The sequence below is a fragment of the Mustela erminea genome, chromosome 17, assembly GCF_009829155.1.
Source record: "Mustela erminea isolate mMusErm1 chromosome 17, mMusErm1.Pri, whole genome shotgun sequence".
Taxonomy (NCBI): Eukaryota; Metazoa; Chordata; class Mammalia; order Carnivora; family Mustelidae; genus Mustela; species Mustela erminea.
In genome coordinates, this window is record NC_045630.1 from 24,714,537 (window position 1) to 24,742,228 (window position 27,692).

General features: G+C 41.5%; 1 long non-coding RNA gene across 3 annotated transcripts; it reads left to right on the forward strand.

The window, feature by feature from the left end:
- The first annotated feature begins 299 nt into the window (after positions 1 to 299).
- LOC116576355 lies at positions 300 to 26,080 on the forward strand. 3 transcript variants are annotated; one of them, XR_004280117.1, is made up of 6 exons: positions 300 to 503; positions 683 to 764; positions 11,530 to 11,657; positions 24,073 to 24,205; positions 24,519 to 24,646; positions 25,699 to 26,080. It is a non-coding gene; the product is annotated as an uncharacterized LOC116576355 (long non-coding RNA). The 3 variants fall into 3 exon arrangements; XR_004280115.1 differs by lacking the exons at positions 24,073 to 24,205; positions 24,519 to 24,646; positions 25,699 to 26,080 and adding an exon at positions 11,786 to 11,949; XR_004280116.1 differs by lacking the exons at positions 24,073 to 24,205; positions 24,519 to 24,646; positions 25,699 to 26,080 and adding an exon at positions 11,786 to 11,949 and having other exon boundaries at positions 686 to 764.
- Positions 26,081 to 27,692: the final 1,612 nt, after the last annotated feature.

The following is a 27,692-nucleotide window of genomic DNA, read 5'->3' on the forward strand; positions in this document are numbered from 1 at the left end:
GTTATCAAGCTGTGGACTGTTCCTTCCCTCAGAATGAGAAGGGATTCGCTTCCCATCATAGAAACATCCATGGTGTCAGCAGAAAATGGACCAAATGTACTTGACTTTCTTGTCTGGGCCTGACAGTTGCGTCAGGCGGCTGAATGGTCCTTTCGGTGTGAAACCAGCAGTCACTTGACTCAGTAGCAGGTGTTTTTTATAGCACCCAAGTTCTTTCCTGGAACCTTCTCATATTTGTGACACGGGCCATGTGCTAGGAAGACTGCAGGCACGCCCTGTTGTTTCACAGTGGGACGCACTGATGGCAGACATGGCCTCTGGGTCCAACAACAAGATGGAACGAGGGGCCCCTCCTCATCCCACCCAACCTTCTGCCCTGGGCCACTAAAGGCTGTCAGGGTAACTGGCTCATCTCCAGTTAGGAAGAATTTCCATGACCACTAATGGGTAGTTAGGGACAGCATCCCAGTTTAAATAAAGGCTTTGAAGGGCCTGGAAAGCTGGTGAGTAAATAACCATTTATCTGCCTGTCACTTAGAGGACATCACATGGAACCATGTTCCAGGACTTGCAAAGGGAGAGGAGCCATAGATCATGATGGAGCATAAAAGTTACGTGTGAACAGGCTGTAAAACCGAGCAACTGTTTACCTCGGTGAAGGTTTTATTTACATGCCCTCCAGCAGATACTTAGCGGTACTCTGTACAAGGCTGTGGATTGGATCGCGGCTTCAAGCAGAGTCTGGCGAAGGGGAGCTGCCACGGGTAGGTGCCAATTGCAGCCTCTGATTTTGGGGGCCCAGAGAAGACCTCTCTGGCTCCCTCCAATGTTCTTTTTGCCTGCTGGATGCTTAAAACTTCTTAGAACTAAAGCTTTATTTCTATGATTACAGAAAATTCAATTGGACAAATTCAACACTGAAATCAGTACGAAACACACAAATAGCTACATTCTTTGCAGAGTGCTTCCATATGTGGACTCTTCTTGATCCCCAAATGCTCCAATAAGTCGGATCATTGCCCCCAATTATGAGGAGGGACCTGTGACTTGGAGAAGTTAAGTGGCTTGTCTGAGGGCACAGGAAGGTCACAGCAGAACTGCCTCCTTTGTGATCTTTCCACTAGAGCAGGCTCTTGCATTAAATACCTTCCACGGGGAAGTCCACGGCTTAAATGAATTCCAGCCTGAGAGCCAGTCCTGAAAGATGGAGATGTGAATGGGAGAGTGGGTTCAGCAGTCTTCCAGAGTCCTGCTCAGCTTGGAGTGGGGAGGGTCTTGAGGTCCTCTCCTCCTCTGCAGTGCTTCCTGTTTGTTCCTGGGCTGACCTTACCCAAGACACCCTCGGACCGTGCATGTGCACGCACTTCCTCCATTCTGCGGTGTTCATCTCGTCCCATGTTTGCATTCCTTGCTGGGACTGGAGCCCTGTTCTGACCCCCGGTCTCTGTGGCTGAAGTCCTGGACATCTGCTACTTTCCTGCCCGTTCTCTCCCCTAGGAAGTAAGGTCCGTTCCTTCTCCTCCCACCCTCAGCTGGGGTTTGATTCTTCTGGACCAATCTGCCAGAAGTGAATGCTGATTGACGCTTATTCCCTCTGACTTGTGCTATTGCAGGAAACTGTCAGTTCCTTCATTCGCTGAACTCATTTTTATTGAGCACCTACTACACACAAGACACAATCCAGAGTTGATTTCCCTTGGTTCTCAAGGTGACCCTAATGAAACAGGAGTTTGCCACCTGCCTTTAGAAAGCACACTGTGTGCTACCACTGTCTAGCTCACCAGATGCCCTAAGGCTGGGCCAGGGACCGCTACAGCTCACATTCACTGTCAGTCATGGGACCTGACAGTGCTAGGGACACTGAGAAGGCTGGAGGCCAGGGTGGGTGATGGCTGGGAAATGGGTTGTAAGAAATCCTTAAGACAACATGGGGATTTCTTCAAAAGATTTTATTTATTTATTTACTTGAGAGAGAGAGAGAGAGAGAGAAACAGCAGGAGAGGGAAAAGGATGAGAGGGAGAAGCAGGCTCCTCACTGAGCCAGGAGCCTGAGCAGGACTCGATCCCAGGACTCTGGGATCATGACCTGAGCCGAAGGCAGTCGGTTAACCACCTGAGCACCCAGGCGTCCCTCCTCCTTCTTCTTTTTTAATATGAGTTTCAGAGGTAGAATTTAGTGATTCATCAGTCGCATGTAACTTAATATTACCAAGTCCTGGCTGCCTGCAGCTCCAGGTGACTCAGTGAGCAAGTGACCCTGCAGAGTGACAGTCACTGAGCCAAAGAGAAAATGAGATAATTTATAGAAAAGGGTAATAAGGAATGACCTTCAACCCCATTGTTTAATCCTATTACTTCACAAGCTGCAACACTTTCAATTGACAGATCCTGGTGGCAGGACTTGAATGAATCTTATCTGAATTTCTGCTTTATTTATCTCCCCGCTAGCTTCAAGGATCCCCTTTTGTGAATGACAACTCAATCAATTCCATAACATACAATTTTACACAGTAGGAACCTAGTCCGGTACCCCCTTCGTACTTGTAATTGTCAGCTGCTTTCCTGAATAGCCTGTGTGTGTTTCAAAGCCAAGTTATTTTCATCTCCTGACTCCCCAGGTGGAGTGACACTGTGGGATGGACACGATTCTGACTTAAGGCTGAAGATTCTCTCCTCTCCCCCTCTTTGTTCACAGGCAGCTCTCCCTTGTCTCAGCCGGAGCTGCCAGCGCACATTCAATTTCCCATCAGTCCAGTCCAGTTAAGGAACCCACAGCTTGATCGGCAGCTTCATTTTAGAAGCTTTCTGAGAGGGTGGGGTTTTATACTTTGTTTCCCATGCTTTTGGAATGCTGCCAAAGCAAAGGAGGGTAAAATGAACATGTATATCTTGGCTTTGTTTTCCAGGGCTGGGTAACATGATGGACAGGATTGTATTAGGAGAGGAATTAAGGAGGAGATGGGTTGCACACATTGGTTGATCCACAGAGTCCGTGGGTAATGAACTGGGAAAAAAACTGCTGATTGAAAATTTGAATCATTAAAAGCTTTGAAATCAACAGCTTCTTTTAGAATTTCAATCTTTGGTGATTTGCTCAGAGTCCGTGCTGCAGTGGTCTGAGCCACGGGCCAAATGGTCAATGAAAATGATCAGGGTTTGCTCATGGCCTCTACTGTTTCAGAGAGTATATTAAACACTTAAAAAAGCTGCCGTAACTCTTCTGGGCACCAGAGCGGCCATCACAGTACAGCACTCCCTGGACTTACACTGATTTAAAATTTGCATTTCTCATTATTTGCAAATGACCCTCCAGGTTCAAAATATATTATAATTTGTATTTTTGTTGAAGCATGAATTAGAATTGCACTTGCTGGCCGGGGTGCTGGAGTGTCCTGTGGGGTTACAGGGCTGGTGAGCGAGTCTAACACCCTGCCCCCAGGGGCTCAAAGAAACAGTGTTTCTCTCTCATTCTATTTGCATGTTACAGGGTGGGGGCGGGGGACTTAGGTGATCTAGTGGTTCTTTGTGAATCCGGGAGATTTATAAAGGTCTTGGAAAGAAGTACTCTTTGAGTATCATGCTATGGGGTGGGGTATATCTTATAGAAATGAAACCAAGTAGTACAATGCCCTTCTTAACTGGACATTAAGATATGACTTATTTTGAGATCACTCTGTAAAGAAAAGATGGGGGGTTACTAAGCAGAAACTATAGATGTTCCCATGTCTACCCACACTAAAACTCATGCTCTTAACTCAAAGGTGATCTCAAATCCTTGCTCAGTCTGTCCTCTGCTCTTTTCTTTTTGGTTTGGGCCTCAGATGCAAAGAATTGAAGTCAGCGTCCTAAGGAGCTCATGGCACCCGCCTCTTCATGGTTTCTCACTTGGGTTAGTCTATTATAGTATTTCCCACCTTCATGTCCATCCCGATGTCTATTGTCTTCTTCGTGTACAGTAAACATGCACATTAATGTGTTTAGAATATGTCATTGAAATTTATGATAATTAGATTCATATAATAGCACTTTAGCATATGCTTTTTCCTTTGCTTTCTTTTCTTTTTTTTCTTTTTACTGTTTCTGTTCTGTGTAATTTTTTAGAGTTTATCCATGTTGGCGAACGTGCTTCTGGTCATTTCTTCTGCTATGTCATCTTCCAGAGTGTGTCCACCATGTTTTGTTTACAACCCCATTGTTGGCTCAAGGCTTTGTTGTCATAAACAACCCTTTTCTAAATGCCCCCATATGACCCTAGGTGAGTGTTCCTGGGGCGTTATCCCTGGAGTGGGATCACATGTCATAGGGTAATTGCACACTTCATCCCATGTAGCACTGCCATCTTGCCTTCCAGGATGGCTGTTCCACTGTCCTCTCCCGCTGGGAGTGAACCAGGTTTCCCATATTTCCACGTTCTCATCAGTGTAAATTTTTTTCCCAAGGTGATTCATATAGATATGTTTCTTTGGTTTAATTTACCATGTTTCTGATTATTAATAATGTAACACATCTCTTGATATATTATTGGTCACTTGGATTTCCCCTTCTCGGATTTGTCTGGTCATATGCTCATCCATTTTACTACTGGCTTTCTTGTCTTTTTCATTAATTTCTTAGAATTCTATGTATATTTTAGATGTTAATTTCTGTAGGTTTTAGCTGATATGAATTTATTCTGATATCTTTAGCTGAGATTATTTTATAAGTGGCAAATGTTTCATTTTAGAATAATTTTAGATTTACAAAAACTTGTAAAGATAATCCAGAGAGTTTCCATGTCCCTTTTACTGAGCTCCCTCTAATGTTAACCATCTTAAATAATTTGGCACATTTGTCAAAACCAGGAAATTAACATTGGTCTAATGCTATTTAAAAAACCACATATTCAGGTTTCATGGTTTTCCCCCCATCGATGTTCTTTTACTGTCCCAGGATCCAATCTGGGATACCACATTGCATTCAATTACTTTATCTCCTTAGTCTCCTTTGATCTATGACAATTTCTCAGTCTTTCCTTGTTTTTCATGATCTTCATAGTGTTGAAGAGTACTGGTCAAGCATTTTGTAGAATGTCTCTCAATTTGAGTTTGACTGCTGTTTTCTTTATGATTAGACTGGGCTTATACCTTTCTTGGAAGAACACGGTAGGAGTAAAAATGCGCTTATCATGTATCAAGGGGTTTACGATATCAGTATGACTTAACAATGTTAACCCTGACCACTTGGGTGGTATTTGCTATTTTTCTCCATTGTAAAGTTAAACATTTTCCTCTCTGCATGTTATTCTTGAAAGTGAGTCATGAGGTTCAGTTCATACTGGAGGGGAGGAGAATTAAGCTTTACCTTCTAGACAGTTGAGTATCTATATACATTATTAGGAATTCTCTAAGGAAGAAGGGATTCTTAATTTTAATGTAATCAAAACTGCCTTTTTTTTTTTTAACCATATGGCTTGTGTTTTTGAGGTCTTTTCTTCACAGATACAAAAAATTGAGAATCTTGAGATTAAATTTACCAGGATTACCTAGATTGGTCCTAAATCCAAAGACAAGTATCCTTACAAGAGACAGAGGAGGGGAAGATGCAGACATACAGAAAATAAGTCCATGTAAATGCAGAGAGACAGAGAGGGAGTGAGGCAGCCCCAGCTGAGGAAAGCCAAAGAACGCTGACTTCCAGCAGAACCTGGACGAGGCCAGGAATGGATTCTCCCCTTGAGCTTCCAGAGGGAATGCGGCTCTGCCAACACCTTAATTTTGGACCTTTAGTCTCTGAAACTGAGAGAAGAGATTTCTGCTGCTTTAAGCCAGTTTGTGGTAATTTATTAACAGCAGCCCTGGGAAACTGATACAGGTATTGATGGCTTCTGTTCTTTGTTTTTCAAAACTGTCTTTAATATTCATGGACTTTTGTTCTTTCATACTCATTTTAGCATCAATTTGATGAGATGTTTAAAAAAAGCCTACTGAAATTTTGTCTGTAATTCCATTAAATTTATGAATTAATTTGGGGTAAGAATTTATACCTTCATGGTGTTAAATAATCTCCCCCATGAGCAGTGGGTTTTTCTCCACTACTCAGAACTTGTATGATTTAATGGGTTTTAAAAATTTCTCCATAAAATTTTTAATATTTCTCTATAAAATTCTTGTGTGTTGTTTTTGAAAACATTTAGAGTTTTGCTTTTTGCTTACAGTCTTCATGTTGTTAGGGCCCGTGATCAAAGGAGCGAGACTGATACAAAGTGAAGGTCAAGCAAAGCTTTATTTTGTGCCAAGCATGGAGAATCAAACAGATTCTTGCAGAGAGAGCGAACCCTCCCAGCCTCACAGAGTAACTTGTATAGAGCAAAGACCATGTAGTTGAGCCTGGCCACACACAGGTGGCCAATGAAATTGTAACACACAGAGAAAGCTGTGCAGTCATGCTAGGTCACTCACGGGTGGCCAATTAAACTACAATTTACTCTATAGTAGATATTTGAACTAGCCTATCACCTTGGTCAGAACTGGCACCCAAAAGGCACCCAAAAGATGGGGCCCACATTCTTTTAGGAAGATAGTGATTGGATGTCTCCACCTGGCCTGACCCGCCCTTGTATTTGGGCTCTGTTATCTGGGACTGGTCGACCATATTTTACTAGCTTCCCAGACTTGCTTTTAAGTAAGTCCCCTGGGGGTGGGGGGCAGGGTCAGTGTAAGTTTTACTGCATAAACAACAAAATGGCCGTTCAACCAAGATGGAGCCGCTCTGGCTAAATAGGCCCTTACAATGTCTCATTTCATCGGCCAAGGCATGGAGAACCCTGTAGAACAGCTACAGCAGTAGTGAGTACCTTTGTCTTATTCTGGTATTAGAAGGAATACATTTAAAATGTACTGATTATGATATTGTAATACCATTGTATGGTGAAAGAGCTATACCTGTGCTGGTTACCACACTTGTGGTAAGCACAGCATAATGTATAGAGAAGTTGAACCATTGTGTTGTACACCTGAAACAACACAATATTGTGTGTCAACTATACTAAAAAAAATTAGAAAAAAAATGCATTGATTATGTTGAGGTTTCCTCTGGGTTTTGGGGCAGATCTCCTTTCTCCTTTATCAACCTAAGGGATTTCCTTTTTATTCTTGATTCAAAGGAATAGGAAAATAGACCTTATGTCTTGATAGGAGTAGAGGCCCAGTTACATTGTAAAGGTCAAGGACACAGTGAGCAGTGGAAGATTGTGACCGTTTTGCCCATTGTGACCATCCATCTACCCTACCCCATGGGGTAAGTTATTAGCCATGTTTGGCACAGTAAATTTCTGGGTGGAAAAAAGATGATGGGATTGGCAGTTGTGGTGTCAGAGACTCCTTTGTCATGAGAGAAATATCCAGAGCTTAGAGATGGTGTTGATGAAATGTAACTAATCACAACAGGGACATCATAGCGGCAGAAGTCTACAAAATGTTTTCTGAGGATTTCTTTTCTTTTCTTTTTTTTTTCAAAGAGTAGATTCCCAGGAAGTAAAACCTTTCATGTTGTGGAATTGGCCAACAATTTGAGCACCAATCCATCAGCAAATATTTAATAAGTCATTATTGCAGGCGAGGCACTATTATAGTGTTTGGAGAAATACAAAGAAAAAGACAGTTTGCCCTCAAAACACTTTCCATCTGTTAGGAAGATACAACAGTGCCCCAAAGGGGCCAAGGGACCGGTAATACAAAATGAAATGTAACAGACATCAAAAGAGAGGTCCATAGAGATGGCAATAAAACATTCAGCTTTTAAGAGAGATTAAAAAAAAAAAAAAAACCTTGAATATATCTTCAGTATAATGAAAACCAGTGGAGAGGGCGATTCACTTTTCATCACTAGGCCTTCAAAGTATTTCAATGCCAAAAAGCAAGGGACATTTATATTAAAATTTTGTCACCAATGGCACCCTACTAAGTGAATGTCCTAGAGGTATGAGAGAATTATTGTGACTTTGAAAAGAGCTTCCCACAATTTGGTTCTACGAATTAAATGTAAGAGACATGAACAGGTTTCCAAATCTTCCGTACTTGAGCCTCTCCACTTACAAACCACAAATAACAAAACTAACTCAATGCATGTGTTGACATGAGAATTAGCTAATAGAAACCATTGCGAAGCACCGTGGAAATCTTAAGTGCTGTGCAACTAGGTCAATAATGGATGTTGGCTTTCCTCCAGTTGCTCCTGAATCAGGGGAGGAGTTCAGTGACAGTTGAGTGACCATTTAACCTGCTAATCAGGCGACTGGCGGGATGCCTGATGATAGACAGAAGGAGAAAATTTATGGAAGACAAAGATTGGGGAAGCAAAAGAGATCAGATATCATGCGCCCCACCCAGGGCACTGCAGCCATTTTGGGCAGGATGACTTTTTACACCTGTTCTTTTAGTGTTTTGAGGACACATGGCATCACTGACCTCTGTGGAAATAAAGCCCCATGTACCTACCTTACTCTCTGCCCCAACTTTTGAATATAGCAACTATCTCAATAAGAAAAGCCAACTGACTTCCAAATCCTGTACCTCCCCTCTGGTTGAAAATCACTGAGACAGAGTTAGAAGCCCTCGGGAAAGACTATGGTCAGGGTGTTTAGAGGGACCAGAGTTTAAAGATGCAATTAATGGTGGAAAGTGTAAGGTCTAATTAGAATGACAACAATAATTCAGTATTTGAGCGGATTCAAGTGGGTTCACTTAGTCCAGCTCTGCCAGACTCTTCTTAAAAATTTGCTTTCATCTCATCATGACTCTGTTCTAAAACCTTCAGTGACTCCCTATTTCTTACAAATGTGGACCACATCCCTAAGCCTGACATTTGCCTTCCCTCTAAAACACATTTCCAACCCCCTCTCTTCCATTTTCTCATGTAGACTTTTCTGGTTCTGGTGAGTAGAACCTGACCAAAAAAAAACAAAAACAAAAATGTGAATGATCCAGAATGACCAAGATGGGAAATGAATTCATGTTAAGCTAGTTTGTGATCGAAAGTTTTAATGAAGAGTTTCAAATAGGGTCAGTCCCAAGGTGTAATCCTTTGTTTCTCTGGTTTTGGGACTTGTTAGCAATAGCACTGTCAAATTGCAGCAGTTCACCTGCCCACTTTCTCCAGTGTTGTAGTGGTGTTCTGATCACAGTCCCACCACTGGGACCCCAGGCATTTGTCCCATACTAGTATGACAGTCTTTGCTCCCAGATGGGTCCCTCACCCCTGCCATCTGGTCTTCTGTATAGAGGTTGTCATTCCCAGGGGATTGAACTTCAGTAGGAACTGCTTCAGCTGAATACAAGATCTATTGCTACCTGAAAAACTTGTCCATCTGAGGCTTCCAGGTCTAGAAATTAAGTATTTTCTTTTGTTATCCATTTGGTATGCTGAAACCTCAATTTCACATTGTCTGAAAATTGCAAATATCTGTAATGTTGCACAGAAAAAGTATCATATAAATCTAAATACTCTTTTTTAAAGATTTTATTTTTGAGTAATCTCTACACCCAATGTGGGGCTTGAAATTACAACCCCGAGATCAAGAGTCGTATGCTCCACTGACTGAGCCAGCCAGGTGCCCCCAAACTCTTAAAATTTCTATCTTACAAATTAAATCTTGACTTTTCATCCATGATAGAAATCTGGGATGCATTCATCATGGCCTCTCTCCCTTCTCTTCCTAACCAGTCCCATATCCTGATGATCTCACTTCCTAAATAGTTCTGAAACATCTTCACTCCTTTCAATCCTACACATAGGTCTTAGTTCAGATTCTTAACAGCTCTCACTTGGGTTAACAAATGAACTCAAAGTGTGCTGACTTTAGCTCCCACACCAACCCTGCAAGGCAGTATTAGCCCTATTTGCTGATAAGGAGGCAGTCTCAGGAAGGGTAAGTGATTTTCTCCACTAATGCCACGCATTAGTAAGTGTCTGAACTGGGTTTCTTTTTTTTTAAATTAAAGATTTTATTTACTTATTTGACAGAGAGAGAGAGAGAGAGAGAGAGATATCACAAGTAGGCAGAGAGCCAGGCAGAGAGAGAGAGAGGGGAAGCGGGCTCCCCGCTGGCAGAAAGCCTGATGCGGGGTTCGATCCCAGGACCCTGAGATCATGACCTGAGCCTAAGGCAGAGGTTTAACCCACTGAGCCACCCAGGCGCCCCTGAACTGGGGTTTGAATCCAGTTCTACTTGATTCAAAATCCCTGCTTTTTAACCCATACTCACTGCCTTTTCTGTATCCTGCCTTCTCTTTTCTTTCCTTTTTTTTTTTTTTTTTTTTTGGCTAGAACTTCCTTGTGAATCATTGCAGGAGAGCTGTGGCCTATTTAGTGGACAACACAGTGGAAACAATTTTCTGGGATCTGGGGGAGTATCAGTATCAGAATCAGAAGCCTCATGATATACCACATACAAAAATAGGGTAGAATTCACTTTTAAGTCTTAAATGTCTGCACTAAGAATCACTTCAAATGCTGTCTTTTTTTTTTTTTTTTTTAAAGATTTTATTTATTTATTTGAGAGAAAGAATGAGTTAGGGAAAGGGAGAAGCAGACTCCCTGCAGAGCAGAAAGTTGGATTCTGGACTCGATCTCAGGACCCCGGGAATCATGACCTGAGCTGAAGGCAGACACTTAACCGACTGAGCCACCCAGGTGCTCCTCAAATACTGCCTTTTTTTCTTTCTTGAATTTTCCATATGCCTGGGAAGTCAGTGTGAGCAAGAGCTGAGACTGTGGCGTCCGGAGCACACCTATGTGGCTGGGAGAAGGATGCGGGGGATGCCCAGCTGTGGGGGGCTGCGAGGCCTGATGGTGAAGGTCCTACCAGTCGGCGGGTATGGACACGTCCTCCTGAAGGCAAAGGGTACTCGCACAGTATTGCTGAGTTGGAGAGTGATGAAATCCATGTGTGGATTTTGATGGATTTTTATGTGGATTATTCCAGATTCAGGTACATGGTGGGTGGGGTCTGGGAGAGACTAGGAGACAGGAAGGAGGATTTTCAGGAATGGAGACAGTGGGATATTGGTTGGAAACTGGTCGATGGAGTAGAACAGATGGGAAAGACGCCATAGAGAGGGAGTAACAGGATTTGGTTGGTCGTGGGAGGTAATGGCATCATGAGATGGGAAGAATAAAGCATCATTAGAGAACTGGGGAGATCAGAAATGGGAACTTATTTCAGGTGGAAAAGAGTTTAATTTAAAACAGCATTTTGGGGGTGCCTGGGTGGCTCAGTGGGTTAAGCCTCTGCCTTCAGCTCAGGTCATGGTCTCTGGGTCCTGGGATGGAGCCCCGCATCAGGCTCTCTGCTCAGCGGGGAGCCTGCTTCCCCCTTCCCCTCTGCCTGATCTTGTGATCTTGTGATCTCTCCCTCTCTCTGTCAAATAAATAAATAAGTAATCTTAAAATAAAACAGCGTTTTGGATTGGGGGGGTATTTTGGGGTGGAGGTAATTTAAAAAGGGTCTAGTTGGAAGTATTTACATTGAAGAGATCATCCCATGTCTTTCAGAGACACCACCAGAGGGGGAATGTGAATCTTTTACCCATCTATTTAGGACTCCCGAAGACAGAGACGAGCCTTCTGTTCCTAGTGATCACCGGCCCCCAGATGAAGCCAGCCTCAGGATAATAAACCAGGTAATTATCTCCATCCTTCCTGTGACAATAATGGTGTCGAGGCAGGCAAAAATTCATCAGAGGCGGCTTCGCAAGCCCCCAGGGAGAGTGATGATAAAGGGGCTGATTGTCAGAATCTGTCTCCGCAGCCTTGCAACAGGGTGGCGTGATGACGGCTGAGGGCCACATGGTACCCCCAGAGTAAAGCAGCGTGCAGATGAAAACGGAGAGACGCCTACCTCCCAGCCCGGCACCCCACCAAGTCTGTGTAGATGGTCTGGATCAGTAATTAGAAACACGGTGCAATAAATATTGAAAGAAACTTCTGTAAACATTGTAGAGGACAATGAAATTAGAAATAATAAGCAGATGGGCTTTTATTCAAAGCAAATCATGCCAGATGGACTCAGTATCTCTTTTCTTTCTTCCTTTCTTTCTTTCTTTTTCTTCTTTTTTTTGGATAAAAGTACAAAGTTGGTGGATGAAGGGAAAATGGCACGTTTGATGTCACGTGTTTGAAGACTGTTAAAACATTTGAGTCTTCCAAGAAGTCTGATTTTCAGACTTGGCTCAGAATGCCTGGAATAGAAGCGCATACCTGACAAAAAAAAGTTGGATAAATGCTACTAATTGGGCAGTAGAAAGAGCTGGAACACTGGGCTGGCAGGACAGTCTCAGGAGGGGTGTTCCAAGCCACCACATAGCTTTGGAACCTGAAGGGACCTTCGAGATCATTGGTTCCAACCCTCTCATTTAAGGATAAGAAAACCCAGTCAAAAGGAGACAATGATTTTGCACCACCAGGTCTAGGACAAGGGTTAGGTGGTGATTAGGTCTGCAGTGTGGGTGAGAGGTCTGCTTCCTACCTGGCATCTCTCTTATGTAGGGAAGGAAATAAATGTGGTCAAGTAAAATTCTTTTTCTTTTTAATTCAAATATGATTATAATACAGTGTTGTATACTTCCGGTCAGATACCATTCTGGAATAATTGGACTCCAAGTGAATGAAGCTTGGGATGTAGATGGTCTCCACTAAGGAGGGTGGGGCATCAGGCAGAGTGGAGATGGTGGTTGAGAAACCATCTGGAGGCTTCACTACAGGCCATGTTCCCGAGGCCCACACAGCTCTCAAACCACCTGCAAGGCCCGTAACTCATCATTGCAGTGAAGCAAATGTGCCCATTTTGCAGATGAGACAATGGCAGAACTGGAGGGGATCCAGATACATGCCCAGCTTGGGTTGGACCACAGGCACTCAGCATGCCTAGGATGAAAGCTGATTTCCTCTGATTCTAGTCACGTAGCTCTCATCCAGATTTGGTCTCTGATAAAATCCTGGTGGAGCCCCAGCCTCCTTTCCTGCCCTGGTCTTCCTCCAGAAGCCTCCTCTCTTCCTCTGCTTTCCCAGCTCCTGTTCCTGCTCTGAGGAGTTCCCGCAAGGCCCTGGAATTCCTAACTTCATCATGTTCTCTGGAACTCCTCCCATTCCCACCCTGTGCCTTAGCAAATATTTCAGTCTCCTTCCCCACTCCGGCCAAGCTCTGTGCTCAGCCCTAAAAACATAAATTCTGTATAAGCTAAATCCCCACCATTGTGTTTGCAGATCATCATCTCACCTTCAGGAAATCATTTTACCTCTGAGCCTGTTTCCTTAGATAAAAAATGACACACAATGGGGTGCCTGGGTGCTCAGTGGGTTAAGCCTCTGCCTTCGGCTCAGGTCATGATCTCAGGGTCCTGGGATCGAGTCCTGCATTGGGCTCTCTGCTCAGCCTGCTTCCCCCTCTCTCTGCCTGCCTCTCTGCCTACTTGTGATCTCTCTCTCTCTGTCAAATAAATAAAAGTCTTTAAAAAAATGATATACAACAATGACGCCTAGCTTGTGACTCATGGCACATTGTGACTTACAGTGAGGACTGCGTGTGAACCCAGCTAGTCAATGCCAAAGACAAGTAGACACTCAGTATGCATTTGTTAGGAGGATTTTAGGTTGAGAACTTTTCTCAAGGCTCCTCTCAATAACTCTTCCTTCCTTCTTTTCTTTCTTTCTTTCTTCTTTTTTTTTTTTTAAGATTTTATTTATTTGTTTGACAGAGAACACAAGCAGGCAGAGAGAGAGAGAGAGAGAGAGAGAGAGAAGCAGGCTCCCCACTGAGCAGAGAGCCCAATGCACGGCTCAATCCCAGGACCCTGAGATCATGACCTGAGCCGAAGGCAGAGGCTTAACCCACTGAGCTACCCAGGCGCCCCTTTTCTTTTTTCTTCTCTTTTCTTTTTTCTTTCTTGAATCTGGTAAGGTGGTAACTCTAAAAATCGGATTCCTCCTCCTCTCCAGGGTTTACTGCTTTTGTTTTTGCTAAATTTTTGTTTGTTGTTGGCTGCCTCTGCTGAGGACCAGCCTGAGCTGTGAATTTAGGATATTCTCAGGTGTTTTCTCATCCTGGGTATGTGCAATGACTCTCTGATTTTTTCCACCTTATACATAGTTCTTTTTGAATATCTTAGTCTTTGATGTCTGGCTCCAAAAATTGGAAAAAGAGAAAAGTAAAAGGGGAGAGAGAAGGGTGCCAGCCCTTTAAATCCCCTGGAAGTTACTTCTGTTGGAGGGGAGAGGCTTGCAACAGTGGAGGGAGGCACAAAAACAATGGCCACCCACCATTTTGTCTGCACCTCTGAGATTAAAAGTAGCATTCAGTGATCAGAGTGCCGATTCACAATATCTGAAGGACAGGGTCACTTTTGCCCACCCTGGCTCCTGCACGCTGTGTACAAGCTGCTCTAGGAACACTGCACAGCTGCCTGCCATGGGAATAACTCTTCCTTTCTCATGCAGAGTATCTATGGCACCCAACCCCTCTCGCAGCACCCCACCCTACCCATTCAACAGAGAACCTTCTGGCTATCAGGATCTAGTCTTCAGGGTGGTGGCAGGTTGAAGTGGGAGGTAGACTGTTAATAGATGATTTTGTTCCTTTCTCACACAAATTTTTCCCTGTCCAGGTATGGGAAGAGCTTTTGCAACAGGACGCTTTTATTTATTTACTTATGTTTTTGAAAGAGGAGTCATGGAAATGTAGGGGGTGAAAAATGGAAGCCTGTTTGCTTCTCTATATTTCTCTCTATAGCTGAGAAACAGCTCCTTGGTCTTCACTGGTCCAGGTTTTCTGCTCTGGGTGACTCAAGAGGCAACATTGTTAAATAAAACCCAAACAAACTTTTTTTCTTTTTCTCCTTTCCCTTTCCCTTTCCCCCTTTCTTTCTTTCTTTCTTTTTGCATTAAGCCTCCGTGCATCTTTTATTAGGAAGCACACCCCATTTGCCATCTGCTAGGAACTGAATATTTGGTCCTCCCAATATTTCTATGATGAAATCCTAACCTCCAATTTGACGTTAGGAAATGGGTCTCTGAGAGGTGGTTGGGTCATGAGCGTAGACCATCAATGGCTTTCGTGCCCTTAGAAAAAGAGATCCCAGAGAGATCCCTCATTTCTTCAACCACATGAGGACACAGGGAAAAGACAGCTGCCTATGAACCAGAAAGTGGGTCCTGGTTAGATACTCAGTCTGTCGGTACCTTGATCTTGGACTTCTCAGCCTCCAGAAGCAGGAGAGATGAATGTCTTGGTTATAAGAGGCGCCTGAGTGGACTAAGATACCACTGACCTCATATTATTCATTCTTTTGCTTACTCTCCACAGAGGGGGCATGAAAGCTAAAGAAATGCCCCTTCCCTTTCACATGAAACCGGAGCTTTTGGAAAGCGCGGTGTCTGGGAATGACTAGACCTATATTTTTGTCCCATTTGTGTCCTATGGGAGCCTCAGGCAAGTGTCGAACCTCTCTGCTCTAGCTGGTCCTGGGTCAGTGGAATTCAGTACACTATGACCTCCCCCAGGGTAGGTAATAACAGCTTGTTTATCCTTATAGTGTTTGACATAACAGGAACAGATTTAGTTAACATTTCGGGATCATACCTTTACATGCTGCTGAAACACATCTTCATACAGGCCCATCCGTCACCAACAAATTTCACTGCGTTGGGTGACCAATATAATCTTATATTACTTACTCTAATCAGCACAAGAACTCTGCAATGAAACTACTATTATCATCACTATTTGGCACTAAGAAAACCGAGGGACACTGAAACTAATGTAACATTGTGTGTGTCAACTCTGCGTCAGTGAGAAAAATCCCTGAGGCCCTGAGATATTAAGCAAGGCCAGGATTTGAACTCAGGTCCATTTGCCTCTGTGCTTCTACTCTCTGGATCTAAGCTCATATTTAACCAACAACACTTCACAATTGCAAAGGGCTTTGGACTTTTTAAAGGTAACAGCCAAGAGGCTTCTTTGTTCAAAGATAGAGTAAGAAGGAGCCACAGATTCTTTTTTTTTTCCTTAAAGAATTATTTATTTAATTATTTTAGAAAGTGAGGGAGTGTTTGAGGGGAGGAAGGGGCAGAGAGAGAGAGAGAGAGAGAGAGAATGAATCTCAAGCAGACTCCCCGCTGAGTGCAGAGCCCAATGAGGGGCTCTACCTCACGACCCTGAGATCATGACCTGAGCCAAAGCCAAGAGTCAGATGCTTAACCTACTGAGCCACCCAGGCACCCCCTCACATTCTTTTTTTTTAATTAAATTTTTATTTTAACTCCATTGTAGTTAACACACAGTGTTATATTAGTTTCAGGTATACAATCTAGTGATTTAACAATTCTATACATTACCCAGTGCTCATCGTAAGAGTGCCCTCCTTAATCTCCATCACCCATTTAACCCAACCACCCAACACCCTTCCCTCTGGGGACCATTAGTTTGTTCTCTAGAGTTAAGAGTCTATTTCTTGGTTTGCTTCTCTCTCTCATTTTCCCCTGTATGCTCATTTGTTTTGTTTCTCAAATTCTACATATGAATGAAACCATATGGTATTTTTCTTTCTCTGACTGGGTTATTTCACTTAGTATTATAGTCTCTAGCTCCATCCATGTCATTGCAAATGGTAAGATTTCATTCTTTTTAAAAATTTTATTTATGTTTATTTAAATTCAATTAACATATAATGTATTATTGGTTTCAGAGGTAGAAGTCAGTGATTCATCAGTCTTATATAATACCCAGTGCTCATTACATCACATGCTCTCCTTAATGTCTATCACCCAGTTACCCCATTCCTCCATCCCCACCCCCAGCAACCCTCAGTTTGTTTCCTATGATTAAAAGTCTCATGGTTTGTCTCCCTCTCTGATATCACCTTGTTTTATTTTTCCTTTCCTTCCCCTATGATGCTCTGTTTTGTTTTCTTAAATTCTACATATGAGTGAGATCATATGATAATTGTATTTCTCTGATTGACTTATTATACTTAGCATAATACCCTCTAGTTCCCTCCACATTGTTGCAACGGGCAAGATTTCATTTTTTGATGGCTGCATAATATTCCATTGTACATATACACCACATCTTCTTGATCCATTCATCTGTCAACACACATCTGGAATCTTTCCATAGTTTGGCTATTGTGGACATTGTGGCAATAAACATTGGGTTGCATGTGCCCCTTTGGATCACTATGTTTGTATCTTTGGGGTAAATACCTAGGAGTGTGATTGATGGGTGATTGATAGCTCTATTTTCAACATTTTAGGGTACCTCCATATTGATTTCCAGAGTGGCTGCCCCAACTTGCATTCCCACCAACAGTGTAGGAGGGTTCCCCTTTTTCCACATCCTTGCCAATACTTGCTATTTTTTGTGTTGTTGATTTTAGACATTCTGATAGGTGGGAGGTTATATCTCATTGTAGTTTTGGTTTGCATTTCTCTGAAGAAGAGTGGTGATGGGCATCTTCTCATGTGTCTGTTGGCCATCTGGGTGTCTTCTTTGGAGAAATTTCTGTTCATTTTTTAATTGGATTATTTGTGTTCATTTTTAATTGGATTATTTGTGTTTTGGTTGTTGAGTTGTATTGTTTTGGGTTTTTTTTTTTGTTAAGTTTTAATTCTGGTATAGTTAATGTACCGTGTTATATTTGTTTCAGGTAGACAACATAGGGATGTGACAATTCCACTTAACACCCAGCACTCATAGAGTTGTATCAGTTCTTTATCTATTATTATTATTAGTTTTTGGTCAATAACCCTTTAACAGATATGCCATTTGCAAATATCTTCTATTCTGTAGGTTGACTTTTAGTTTTGTTGTTTACTTCACTGTGAAGAGGTTTTTATTTTTACTTTTTAAGAATTCATTTATTTATTTGAGAGCAAGAGAGTGGTGGGGAGGGGCAGAAGGAGAGGGAGAGAGAATCCCAAGCTGAATCCACCCTGTGCATGGCGCCCAACTGGGGGCTTGATCTCACAACCTGAGATCACAACCTGAGGTGAAACCTAGAGTCTGAAGGTCAATCAACTATGCCATCCAGTTGCTCCTGTGCAGAAGCTTTTTATTTTGGTATAGTCCCAATAGTGTAATTTTGCTTTTGTTTCCCTTGCCTCAGGAGACATATCTAGAAAAATGTTGCTACAACTGATATCAGAGACATATCTGCTTATGCTCTCTTCAAGGAATTATATGGTTTCATGTCCACATTTACGTTTTGAGTCCATTTGGAATTCATTTTTGTGTAGGATATAAGAAAATAGTCCCCTCTCACTCTTTTTCATGCAGCTGTCCAGTTTCCCCAGCATCATTTGTTGAAGCGACTGCTTTTTTCCCAGTGTATAATCTTGCCTCCTTTACCATAGATGAATTACCATATAATTGTGGGTTTATTTCTGGGTGGTCTATTCTGTTCTATTCATCGATGTGTCTGTGTTTTTGCCAGTACCATTCTGTTTTGATTACTACAGCTTTGTAATATACCTTGAAATCTGGAATTGTGATACCTCTCATCTTGCTTTTCTTTTCCAAGATTTCTTTGGCTATTCAGGGTCTTTGTGATTTCATAAAAATCTTAGGATTGTTTGGTCCAGTTCTGTGAAAAATACCCTTGGTATTTTGAAAAAAAGATTTGAAAAAAACAATCTGTAGATTGTTTTTAGGTAATATACACATTTTAACAATATTTGTTCTTTTAATGCATGAGCATGGGATGTCTTTCCATTTCTTTGTGTCTTCTTCAGTTTCTTTCAGCAGTGTTCTATAGTTTGAAGAGTATGGGTATTTCACCTCTATGGTTAAGTTTATTCCTAGATATTTTATAATTTTTGGTGCAGTTATAAATGGGATTGTTCTCTTAATTTCTGTTTCTGCTGCTTCATTATTAGTATATAGAAATGCCAACAATTTCTGTACATTGATTTTATATCCTGTGACTTTACTGAATTCACCTCTTAGTAGTTTTTTGGTAGGGTCTTTAGGGTTTTCTATACAGAGTATCATGTCATCTGCATATAGTGAGTTTTACTTCTTCTTTACCAATTTGGGTGACTTTTTAATTTTTTTGTTGTCTGATTACTGTGGCTAGGACTTCCAGCATTATGTTGAATAAAAGTGGTGAGAGTAGACATCCCTCTCTTGTTCCTGACCTTAAGGGAGAAGCCTTCAGTTTTTCCCCATTGAGGATGATGTTTGCTGTGGATCTTTCATATAAGGCCTTTATTATGTTGAGGTATGTTCCCTCTACACCTATTTTGTTGAGGGTTTTTATCATGAATGGGTATTGTACTTTGTCAAATGCTTTTTCTGCATTTATTGAAATCATCATATGGATTTTGTCCTTTCTCTTATTGAGTGATGTATTATGTTGATTTATTTGTGAATATTGAACCACTCTTGGATCACAGGAATAAACCTTACTTGATTGTGGTGAATGATTTTTTTAGTGTACTGTTGGATTTGGTTTGCTAATAATTTGGTATTAGGGTAATGCTGGCCTCACAAATGAATTTAGAAGTTTTCCTTCCTCTTCTATTTTTTTTGAGAAGTTTGAGTAGAATAGATATTAACTCTTCTTTAAATGTTTGGTAGGATTCCTCTGTGAAGTTGTCTGGTACTGAGCTTTTGTTTGGTGGGAGTTTTTCAATTTCTTTGCTGGTAATCAGTCTGTTCAAATTTTCTATTCTTGCTTCAGTTTTGTTAGGTTATATCTTTCTAGGAAGCTATCCATTTCTTCTAGGTTCAGTTTGTTGGCATATAATTTTTTATAATCTCTTAAAATTGTGTTTTTGTAGTATTAGTTGTGTTTTGCCTCTTTCATTTATGATTTTGTTTATTTGAGTCCTTTATTGTTATTGTTTTTTATTTGTTTGTTTGTTTTTTCTTTTTGATTAATCTGGCTAGAGGTTTATCAGTTTTGTTTATTTTTTTTCAAAGAACCAGCTCCTGATTTCATTGGTCTGTTCTATTGATTTTTTAGTTTTTATATAATTTTATTCCTGTCTAATCTTTATTATTTCCTTCCTTCTGCTGGTTTAGGGCTTGTTCTTCTTTTTCTGACTTCTTTAGGGCTAAGGTTATGTTGTTTAGTTGAGCTTTTTCTTGCTTCTTGATTAAGATCTTTATTGCTACATACTTCCCTCTCAGGACCATGCTTGCTGTATCCCAGAGGTTTTGGACCCTTGTGTTTACATTTTCACTTGTCTCTATGTAATTTTTTATTTCTTCTTTGATTTCTTGGTTGGCCCTTCGTTGTTGAATAGCATGTTATTTAACCACCATGTATTTGTGCTTTTTCAAGGGTTGTTCTTGTGGCTGATTTATAGTATCACAACATTGTAGTCAGAAAAGATGCATGCTATGACCTTGACCTCTTTGTATTTATTGAGACTTGTTTTGTGGCCTAATATGTGATCTATTCTAAAGAAATTTCCATGTGCGCTTGAAAAGAATGCGTATTCTCCAGTTTCAGGATGAAATGTTCAGAATCTATCTGTTAAATCCATCTAGGCCAGTGTGCCATTCAAAGCCACTCTTTCCTTGTTGTTTTTCTGTTTGCATAATCTGTCCACTGATGTAAGTGGGGTGTAAAAGTCCCCTATTGTTATTGTGTTACTAATGATTAGTGCCTTTATGTTTGTTGTTAACTGTCTTATGTATTTGGGTGCTCCTATGTTGGGTGCATAAATATTTATAATTGTTAGATCTTCTAGTTGGATTGCTTGCTTTATATCATTATATAGTGTCTTTCTTTGTCTCTTTTTACAGTCTTTGTTTTAAAGTCTGATATAAGTATTGCTACTCTGGCTTTCTTTTGATTTCCATTGGGATGATAAATATTTCCCCATCCCCTCACTCTCATTTTGTGGGTGTCTTTGGGTCTGAAATAAGTGTCCTGTAGGCAGCATGTAGATGGGCCTTGGCTTTTTTTGTTTTTCTTTTTTGGCATTAGGAAAAACAATATTTGGAATTTATTTTTTATTTATAATTTAAATTCAATTAATTAACACATAGTGTGTTGTTAGTTTCAGAGGCAGAGTTCAGTGATTCATCAGTCTTGTATAATACCCAGTGCTCATTACATCACACGCCCTCACCTAGTGACCCTATCCCCTCCAGCGACCCTATGAGTAAGAGTTTCCTATGAGTAAGTTTGTTTCCTATTAGTGAGTTTGTTTTTATGAGTAAATAATGTTTCCTATGAATAAGAGTCTCTTATGGTTTGTCTCCCTCTCTGATTTCACCTTGTTTTATTTTTCCTCCCTTCCCCTATGATCCTGTTTTGTTTCTTAAATTCCACATATGAGTGAGTATTATATGATAATTGTCTTTCTCTGACTAACTTACTACACTTATTACACTTACTACACCCTCTAGTTCCATCCATGTTGTTGCAGATGGAAAGATTTCATTTTTTTTGTGGCTGAGTAGTATTCCATTGTGTGTGTGTGTGTGTATCTATATATATCTATATATCTATCTCACATCTTTATCCACTCATCAGCAATGGACATTTGGACTCTTTCCATAGTTTGACTATTATGGACATTGCTGATATAAACACTGAGGTGCAGGTGCCCCTTCACATCACTACGTTTGTATCTTTGGGGTAAATACCTAGTAGTGAAATTGCTGGGTCATAGGATGGCTCTATTTTTACCCTTTTGAGGAACCTCCATACTGTTTTCCAGAGTGCCTGCACCAGCTTGCATTCCCACCAACAGTGTAGGGGGATCCCCCTTTCTCCACATTCTTACCAACATCTGTCTTTTCCTGACTTGTTAATTTGAGCCATTTTGACTGGTGTGAGGTAATATCTCATTGTGGTTTTGATTTGTATTTGTATTTCCCTGATGCACATTAAGTGATGTCGAGTATATTTTCATGTGTCTTTTGGTCATCTGGATGTCTTCTTTGGAGAAATGTCTGTTCATGTCTTCTGCCCATTTCTTGATTGGATTATTTATTCTTTGGGCGTTGAGTTTGAGAAGTTCTTTATATTTTGGATACTGGTCCTTTATCTGATATTTTATTTGCAAATATTTTCTCCCATTATGTTAGTTGTATTTTGGTTTTGTTGACTGTTTCCTTTGCTGTACAAAAGCTTCTGACCTTGATGAAGTCCCAGTAGTTCATTTTTGCCCTTGCTTCCCTTGTCTTTGAGATTTTTTGGGAAGAAGTTGCTGCGGCTGAAGTCGAAGAGGTTGCTGCCTGTGTTCTCTTCAAGGATTTTGATAGATTCCTATCTCACACTGAGGTCTTTCATCCATTTTGAATCTATTTTTGTGTGTGGTGTAAGGAAATGGTCCAATTTCATTATTCTGCATGTGGCTGTCCAATTCTCCCAACACCATTTGTTGAAGAGACTGTCTTTTCTCCATTGGACATTCTTTCCTGCTTTGTCAAAGAGTAGTTGACCATAGAGTTGAGGGTCCATTTCTGGGTTCTCTATTCTGTTCCACTGATCTATGTGTCTGTTTTTGTGCCAATACTGTACTGTCTTGATGATTACAGCTTTGTAATAGAGCTTGAAGTCTGGAATTGTGATGCTGCTAACTTTGGCCTTCTTTTTCAACATTTCTCTGCCTATTCAGGGTCTCTTCTGGTTCTATATAAATTTTAGGATTATTTGCTCCATTTATTTGAAAAATTTGATGGTATTTTGATATCATACTTAATTTGGGTATATTAGAAGAAACTGCCTCCCAAAATTTTAAAGAAAGAAAAACATATATATTTATAAAAATAAGGGTACACAATGAAAGGATGGAATATGACTATAAAGATAAAAATTAAACAAGATTCTAAAAAAGGAATTGATAATATAAGATATTGGTTGGGAAAAGAAAAGAAAAGTATATGATCAGGGTGGAGACTAGAACAAAGCCATGCACTAGGTTTAGAGTTTATTTTGATCTATTAGAAGACATTGTATCCCAAAATTTAAAGAAAGAAAAACTTATATGTATTCAAAAAATAAGGTCAAATATAATGAAGGGATAGAATATGATCATAACAATGAAAATTTTAAAAGATTTTTTAAAAAAGGTATTGATAAGATAAAATAGTTAAAAAATATTAAAATAGGAAAGAGGAAAAATTTTTAAGAAAAATAAAATTTAAAAAATTTAACTTTGAAAGACTCATGGGAAAAAAGCCATGACTTCTATGTGCTGTATTCCGTACCTCTGAAGTTTTGCAGTTCTCATTGATCAGTGAACTTCGTCTTGGCTGGATGTTTTTGCTGATCTTCTGGGGGAGGGGTCTCTTGCAGTGATTTGCAAGGTGGAATTGCACCACCCTTTCCAGGGGCCAGGTTAAGCAATCTGCTTGGGTTCAGTCTCCGTAGCTTTTGTTCCCTGAATGTTTTCCATAGAGCTCTGGAGGATGGGAATGAAAATGGCGGCCTCCCAATCTCTGGCCCAGAGGAGCCAAGAGCTTGGGCCCCCACTCCTCAGTGTGCCCTCAGAGAAAAGCAGTAAATCCCTCCTATCTCCCTGGTCTCTGGCCGCTCTCCAAGCTCACTGGCCTGTGACTGAGCATTTCTGTCTCTGGTCATGGCCCCATTTGGAGTCTCCAAAGCCAGCAAATTCCTGCCACACACTCTTGTGCTGCTCCTACCAGAGGAGGAAGGAAGGTGAGTCTCCTCGGATCTGCCACTTGTGGGGTCCCTGCTGGAAAAGCAGTGTCCCAACTGTGCCTTGGATCATTGTTTAAGGTAAGCCCAAGCTGAGAGCTCCCTTCTCGGCTCCATCTCTGCCGCCATCTTTTCTGCTCCTATACCTGGGGGCTCTGCCACACTCAGACACCCCTGGTCTTTCTTTGATCCTGTGGGACCTGAGACCACACTGTCCCCGTGAGGGCTCCATCCCCCGCTTAGCTTCTGGAGTGACGTACCTCAGTGGAGCAGACTTCCAAATGTTCCGATTTTGTGCTCCACTGCTCCACTGCTTGCTGGGATCCACTCCTCCCCCTGTGCTCTGTCTTCCTGTATGTTGTCCCGGATTCACTTCTCCGCACATCCTACCTTCCAGGAAGTGTTCACTTTTCCTTCCTAGAATGCTGCTCTGCTCCTATTCAATCTCCAGCTAGCTGCTGCACGTGAAGACAACAGCGTTGGCAGAGGCAGTGATGCCCTTGTCTTCTCCAGAGACTACAGTGGTGATGCTGTTGTTCCTTTGTCCATGTCTAGTAAGTGGAGCCACAGATTCTTAAAAGGAAGCTCCAGTAGATACTGATAGGCAAGGGGAAAAATCTTGTCTTTCTGATGTTTTTCTCTAGAACCATCCCTCTAGAACCTCTCTGTCCCCTAGTACTTGACCCCTTTTACCTTGGCTGGGGGGCTGTTTCAGGATTTGCTCCACTCCTGGGTTCAGATGCTCTATTTCTCCCACTCAGCTAGAGTCTTCTGTGAAGTCAGCACTGTTATTGAGCCCCTAAATACATGTTGTGTTGGCCCCAAGGATACCCTGTAAATAAGATATATCTTTTCTGTTTCTTGTAGGAAATGACAATCCAGCGGGGAGATGAAGAAGTAAACAGTTTCTAGGAGGATATGATCACAGGGTGCTCAGCAAGCACATGGTGGTGTCACATAACTCATCTTTGGGGAACCAGGGAACTTGGGCTACAGTAAGTGGTGTCTGTGCAGAGACCATGGGATGAGTAGGTTAGCATGGGGTGGGGCAGATGGAATGACCCAAACAAAGACCTGGAGACCACAGAGAACATTTTAGATTTAGAGACTAGAGTTTTCTTTTGATCCTAAGATGCAATATTCCAGGAAAAAAGTCCACCCCTCCTTCCACCACCATACTCAATTTCATTCAAGAGACCGCTCTATTTATTTTCTGGCTCTAAGATCAGACGTTCCATCTCCTTCCCTCACACTGCCCGCATGGGTAGTGTTTCCAGGCCTCTCAGACGCTGACTCCTAATGAGATCAGTTAGTCCTTTAGTAACCATGAGCTCTATGCCACACCTGATTCATACAGAATTTAGCCTTCAAATAGTAGTACCACCTGCGGGCCTGTCAGTGTATTTATCTGGCATGTATTTTTACTCAGTGACAACTAAGTGCTCAGAAGTAGGCTATGATACTCAGCTTACATGTTTTGTGTGTGTGTGTGTATGTGTGTGTGTGTGTGTGTAGAAAACACATAAAGGACACCCCAGGTGGTTTTTACTCCCTTAATTATCATGTTGCTTCTTAACCTTCACATGGCTAATAGTAAGCAAATTCTCTCTATATTTTTTTCTCTTAAATCTTTCATTGCAATCCCCAGCTGAAGTTTTTTGTTTGTTTGCTTTTTTTCCTTTGATAGGTCTGATTAATATCTTTAAAAAAAGGAAAGATGAATTTTTCTCACCCCATAGTTAGTATTACAGTAGCAAAGGGAGTCAAAAGCTGGAACCCATGAAAGCAAGCCTGGGACCATGGCTTCAGCTTGTGTGTGACCCCCACACCCATTAATTTGGCAGCTTCATTTGCATTGAATCTTCAAGTCTGTCCTAGTAGTATCTTTACAGCTAAAGATAAAATTCCTTCTATTTTCCCTTATGCTAGGAGAGGGCTCTCTCCAAATGTCCTGTCTGTTGTCCCCAAAGCAAAAAAGATTCCTCCCAGTGTGAAATATTGCACGCACAACTTTTTCTGCTTTTCTTTTCCTTTCTTCTTCCCCCAGGTTTTGCAAAGGAACTCTGAAACCAACTTCTGCAATGAAGTGAATCTGCCCAAGGGATATTTTTTACCCTGAAAAAACACGAACTCCCCTAAGAACCGAAGAGCTGGTTTTTTGCAGAACTATCTTATTGTTATTTGGGACTGATGGACTGTCAGTCTTTTCTGCCAGAAACAGAAATGCTAATTGGGCCATCAGTATGTTGGGATGGAGGACTCGCACTTCTATGCTTGGCTTAGGCCCAGGTGGACAATGGTTTTGCTGAATCTTGTTTTCGTAGGTCCTTCTGGAGATGCAGCCGGTAAGAAATGTTGGCAATCGAGAGAATATTGCTTTAACCAAGTTCATTGTAGTACATTTTTCACCAAATTACATTAGCATATATAACGTGGATTATTGATTTCTTCTTTACTTGTTGTGGTTTCTGGGCAAAAGTCCAGTTTCCAAAGCAAAGAGAACATACACACACTTGAATGGAGAGTCATTCCCTTCTCTCTTTATTTTCTTTATTTTAGAGGTGGGTGACATGGTCCAGGAAAGTAGTGTGACTTGGTACTCTGATTTTTCCACCTAACACCGGCATCGGGCTGTACTCAAGCCTCCCATGGTATAGGTCTTCTAATCTGAATCCAAAACAGAGAGGGAGGAACAGGCTGGGAACCATTTGCTGGGGCGGCAGAGTACCCTCCCTCTGTTAAGCGCCGATGCTGTGTCAGACAGTAGATGGCGCTGTAGTGACAATCCCTTTTCTGGTAAATGATGTCCTTATTTTGCCGAAGAGGAAATTGAGACTTGTTGAGGTTGAGGAATTTGTTCCAGGTCACCTCAAAGCAAATGTAAGATTAGTGGCTATTCACTTTGGAAAACGTTCTGATGGTTCCTCCAAGGATTAAACACAGAGTTACCAAATGACCCAGAAATTTGACTCCTAAGGATAGACCCAAGAGAAATGGAAACATGTCCATACGAACACTTGTACGCTGATGTTCATAGCAGCATTGTTCATCACAGTCAAAAAGTGGAAGCAACTCCAAAATCCACCAATTAATTAAGGGATAAATAAGGTGGGGTCTACCCACACGGTAGAATATTATTTGTGGTGAAAAGAAACAAAGTATTGATCCATGCTAAGCCTGGCGAAACCTTGAAAACATTGTGCTAAGTAAAATAAGTCAGTCATAAGGGACCACATACTGCACGAGCCCATTTACATGAAATGTGCAGAATATAGAGAAAAATACATTAATGGTTGTCAGGGGCTAGTCGGGGGAGAATGTGGGAGAAACAGAGAGGGACTGCTCATGGTCACAGAGCTTCATTTTGGGTGATGAAAAGTCCCCCAGAAGTGATTCTAAGTTTGGTTCTAACTTGGTGCTAAAAAAGAATTGGTCTCGAAGTTGATTGTGATGATGGTTGTACAATCCTGTGGATATACTAAAAACCACCAAATTGTATACTTTAAATGAGTGCGTGGTATGGTGTGTGAATTACATCTTAATGAAGTTATAAGAAAATTAGTGGCTACTGTCCGCAGCTCTCATGGAAAGGCAGTGTTGCTCAGATCGGGGAGTGACCTCAGATCCTCCTGACTGTAGAAGCCCACATACCAAATAACAGCAGCTGCATCCGGCTTTCAAGTACTTACTAAATGTGTGGCACAGCGGGACACTTGGGTGGCTCAGTTGGTTGGGGGACTGCCTTCAGCTTGGGTCATGATCCTGGAGTCCCGGGATCGAGTCCCACATTGGGCTCCCTGTTCAGCAGGGAGTCTGTTTCTCCCGCTGACCTTTCTCCTCTCATGCTCTCCCTCTCTCTCTCTTGTAAATAAAATAAAACCTTAAAAAAAAAATGCGTGGCACTGTGCTAAGCACTTTACATGCATCATCTTATTTAGTCATCACGTAACCCCAGGAGCTCAGTGTTACTCTTACTCCCATTTTTGAGAAGAGGACACTGAAGCTTACAGTGGCTTAGTAATTTTCTCAAGGTCATGCATC